Source organism: Mus caroli, unplaced genomic scaffold, assembly GCF_978045245.1.
Source record: "Mus caroli unplaced genomic scaffold, Mus_caroli_1 scaffold_15, whole genome shotgun sequence".
NCBI lineage: Eukaryota > Metazoa > Chordata > Mammalia > Rodentia > Muridae > Mus > Mus caroli.
Window position 1 is genome coordinate 104,492,794 of NW_028227270.1, and position 4,730 is coordinate 104,497,523.

Sequence of the window (4,730 nt, forward strand, 5' to 3'; positions counted from 1 at the left end):
TTATTTACATTTCAAATGTTATCCCTTTTCCTGGTTTCCTCTCTGGGAACCCCCCTATTACACCCCCCTTCTCCTGCTTCTATGAAGGTGCTCCCCCATCCACCCACCCACTCCTACCTACCTGTCCTGGCATTCCCCTACACTGGGGCATCTAGTCTTCATGGGACCAAGGGCCTCTCCTCCCACTGATGATATTCAAGGCCATCCTCTGCTACATATGTGGTTGGAGCCATGGCCCCCTCCATTTGTACTCTTTGGTTGGTGCTTTAGTTCCTGGGAGCTCTGGGGGATCTGGTTGTTTGATATTTTTGTTCTTCCTATCAGTTTGCAAAACCCTTCAGCTCCTTCAGTCCTTTTTCTAACTCCTCCATTGGGGACCCCATGCTCAATTCAATGGTTGGCTGCAAGCATACTCCTCTGTATTTGTCATGCTCTAGCAGAGCCTCTCAGGGGACAATGATATCATGCTCCTGTCAGCAAGTACTTCTTGGCATCTACAATAGTGTCTGGGCTTGGTGTCTGTATGTGTGATGGATCCCCAGGTGGGACAGTCTCTGTATGGCCTTTTCTTCAGTCTCTGTTCCACACTTTGTCTCCATATTTCCTCCCTCTAGTATTTTGTTCCCCCTTCTAAGAAGGACTAAAGTATCTACACTTTGCTCTTTCTTCTTCTTGAGCTTCATGTGGTCTGTGAATTGTATCTTGGGTATTCAGAGCTTTTGGGCTAATACCCACTTAATCAGTGAGTACGAACCACATGGTTCTTTTACGACTGGGTTACCTCACTCAGAATATTTTCTAGTTCCATCCATTTGCCTAAGAATTTCATGAAGTTATTGTTTTTAATAGCTGAGTACTCCGTTGTAAATTTACCACATTTTCTGTATACATTCCTTTGTTGAGGGACATCTGGGTTCTTTCTAGCTTCTGGCTATTATAAATAAGGCTGCTATGAACATAGCAGAGCATATGTCCTTGTTATATGTTGGAGCATCTTTTGGGTATATGCCCAGGAATGGTATAGCTGGGTCCTTAGGTAGTAGTACTATGTCCAATTTTCTGAGGAACTCCCAGACTGTTTTCCAGACTGGTTGTACCAACTTGCAATCTCACAAACAATGGAGGAGTGTTCCTCTTTCTCCACATCCTTGCCTATATCTACTGTCACCTGAGTTTTTTATCTTAGCCATTCTGACTGGTGTGAGGTAGTATCTTAGGATTGTTTTGATTTGCATTTCCCTGATGACTAAGGATGTTGAACATTCCTTTAGGTTCTTATTGTTCATTCAATATTCCTCAGTTGAGAATTTTTTGTTCAGCTCTGCACCCCAGTTTTAGTGGGGTTATTTGGTTCTCTGGAGTCTAACTCCTTGGGTTCTTTGTACATATTGGATATTAGCCCTCTATCAGATGTAGGATTGGTAAACATCTTTTCCCAATCTGTTGGTTGCTATTTTGTCCTATTGACAGTGTCCTTTGCCTTACAGAAGCTTTGCAATTTTATAAGGTTCCATTTGTTGATTCTTGATCTTAGAGAATAAGCCATTGTTGTTCTGTTCAGGAAATTTTCCCCTGTGCCCATGTGTTCGAGGATCTTCCCTACTTTCTCTTCTTTAAATTTCAGTGCACCTGGTTTTATGTGGAGTTCCTTGATCCACTTGGACTTGAGCTTTGAACAAGGCAAAAAAGAATATATGGATTTCTTTCCTAGCTTCAAATGCTCAGATGTGAGTATACAAAATGGTATGTCCCAGAAGCTAGAAATTTATAAAGGAAACAAGGGTGGATGGGGCATTGGAGTGAAATAGCAGGATACTGGAGATATGAAGTAGGAATCAGAATACTGGGGAGAGGGCTTCTATTAGATAAGGATGTGGGTAGTCAATACATAAGGGGGAGGTAGGAAAAGGGACAAATAACATCAAGATTGTTTAATAAAGCACCAAAATAACTTTACTTCATATTCATCAAAGTTATAAACATACACAACACATAAAAATGTATGTGCACATATGTGTGCATCTTAAAGAAAGTTAAGCCACTTGGACTGGTGATGTTTCCCACAACAACCACAGGCTAACAAAATTCTAGTACTGTGTATGAAAAATTTCCATTTTAATGGTTGGTCATGGTATTCCAAGTGACTACAAAAACCATATAAATTATTGATTTAACACTTAGTGGTCTCTACGGAGTTAAGGAGGGGACCCAATTGCTAGAGACAGTGTATATATTTGAAATAAGACTCAGTGACTAGAGATGATTTTATCTTAAATGCCTCCTCCTTGGTAGTTTCCATAGTACCAGAAAATACTATGCAAGCTGCCAAGGGAGAAAAGCTATTAAACAAGCCTTTAAAGGTATAATACCTATGAAGCATGAGAATTACCAGCATCACAAAACATGCATAAAAGTGCAATAAGTAGCATTCACATGTTGATGGCAACCAATAGCTATCTAATTAGACACATTCAATCTAGACAGATTCCCAGGCTGGTGAGGTCATGAAATCACTACTGCCACTTTACTAAACCAGCATAATTCAATTCTACATTCTAAATTATATCCCCATACCCAGAGACAAGTTAGCTACGACCTCCTCATCAAATAAACCCCTCAATATAGCAAATAGAATAAAACAAAACAAACCTATGAGTGACAAAAAGTAGAGATCAACAGATATCCTCAAGGGATGTATCTACATCACAGTTCCTGCATCTATAGCGGAGGGAATATTGTGGAAGAGGGGGCAAAAGATTCTAAGACTCAGAATATCAGAAAGTCTCCTGTAAGGCAGACATCAGTACAAATGGCTATATATGTAAGAATGGTGTTATTTAATCAATAGATAGTAACATTGTTAAAATAAATACCCCTTTTTATGTTCAATAAATTGCCAGTTAAAAACGAGTCAGAAGAATCACTTTCCTTTACAACAGAAAAATAAGATTATATATTATAAATCACTTGTATGTGAAGGACTTGAAGAAAAATTACATTCTAAACCACATTGTATTTTTGACAGAAAATATCATTTTGAAAAAGTTCTTGTACTAGGAAATCCTAGGCTTGCTTATCTGTGAATGTTAGCTCTTAAGTCAAAGATAAGCAAGCAATCCATCTAAATACAGAGGTTGTTTATAGATGAAGAGAATGGGGGTGGGATGGGTTTCTTAGGAAGGGTTAATAGAATACATGGAGTTATGGATGGATGTGGGCAAGGACAAGAACTAGAGTTTCAAACAAGGAAGGGGAAAGAAAAGGAAACAACTCAGGAAATATGTGGAGGGACATCTTAAACTAAGGCCATTTGAGGGGTTGTATACCAGCCTAATACAGTAGAAATGTTGGTGTGTGTGTGTGTGTGTGTGTGTGTGTACACAGAAGGGTCCCTATCAAATTGCTCTCCAGTATCAGAACTCTAGCCAATAGAGGGTGAAGGCCCTAGGTAGGCACCAGATCAACTTCTTTACCTTCAGTGGTTGTATAGATACTTATATGTAAAAGCTAATTTAAATGAAGTTGTCAAATAACAAAGGAAACCTAGCCCCAACTGGACGTCTCTCATCACCAAATGAAACTCTCAGTTCCAGAATTGGTTAGATGCAGCCGAGTTCTTGGCCACAGGGACACATAGGAATTCCAAATCAACCAGGCTATAGCTGGTTGCTTTCCACAAACTGACTTTAAGCCTTATTGCTGAAGACAGCACCTATTCAACTCATTGACCATGAAGAAGGTGAGCTGGTGCCTACTTGTACTGGCTAGTTTTGTGTCAACCTGACACAGCTGGAGTTATCACAGAGAAAGGAGCTTCAGCTGAAATGCCTCCATGAGATCCAACTGGAAGGCATTTTCTCAACTAGTGATCAAGGGGGAAAGGCCCCTTGTGGGTGGTGCCATCTCTGGGCTGGTAGTCTTGGTTCTATAAGAAAGCAGGTTGAGAAAGCCAGGGGAAGCAAGCCAGTAAAGAACATCCCTCCATGGCTTCTACATCAGCTCCTGCTTCCTGACCTGCTTGAGTTCCAGTCCTGACTTCCTTGGTGATAAACAGCAGTATGGAAGTGTAAGCTGAATAAACCCTTTCCTCCCCAACTGCTTCTTGGTTATGATGTTTGTGCAGGAATAGAAACCCTGACTAAGACACTACTTAAAGCCTTCACCCCTACTGACAAGAGTTCATGGCCCCGAAAGGTACTCTGCACACCATCAAAGCAGAAAGGTAAACTTTAACTCAGCTTCACACCCTTGTATGCACAGTGGTGTCTCGCTGGAAATACCCTGGTGCCACAGAGACACCAAGCTCGTGAAGGCAACTAATAATATTCGATTGGAGTCAAGGCCACTACCTGAGATGGAGCCCGTACCCAAAGCTGCGTGTGTGACCAAGAATCGGAGACTAGATAGGTCACAAACTGAGAAGAAATCTAAATACTACCATTTGGGAGCAATAAAATGAATCTTAATGGTGTTTTCTATACTCAGGTTGTGCCTTGTTCAGCCATCATCAGAGAGGCTCTCCCTGCAGCAGATGGGAACAAATACTGAGACCCACAGCCTGACTGCAGACACCTATACATCTTTTTTTTTTAAATCAGATATTTTCTTCATTTACATTTCAAATGCTATCCCAAAAGTTCCTTATACCCTCCCAACCGCCCTGCTTCCCTACCCACCCACTCCCACTTCTTGGCCCTGGCATTCCCCTGTACTGAGGCATATAAAGTTTG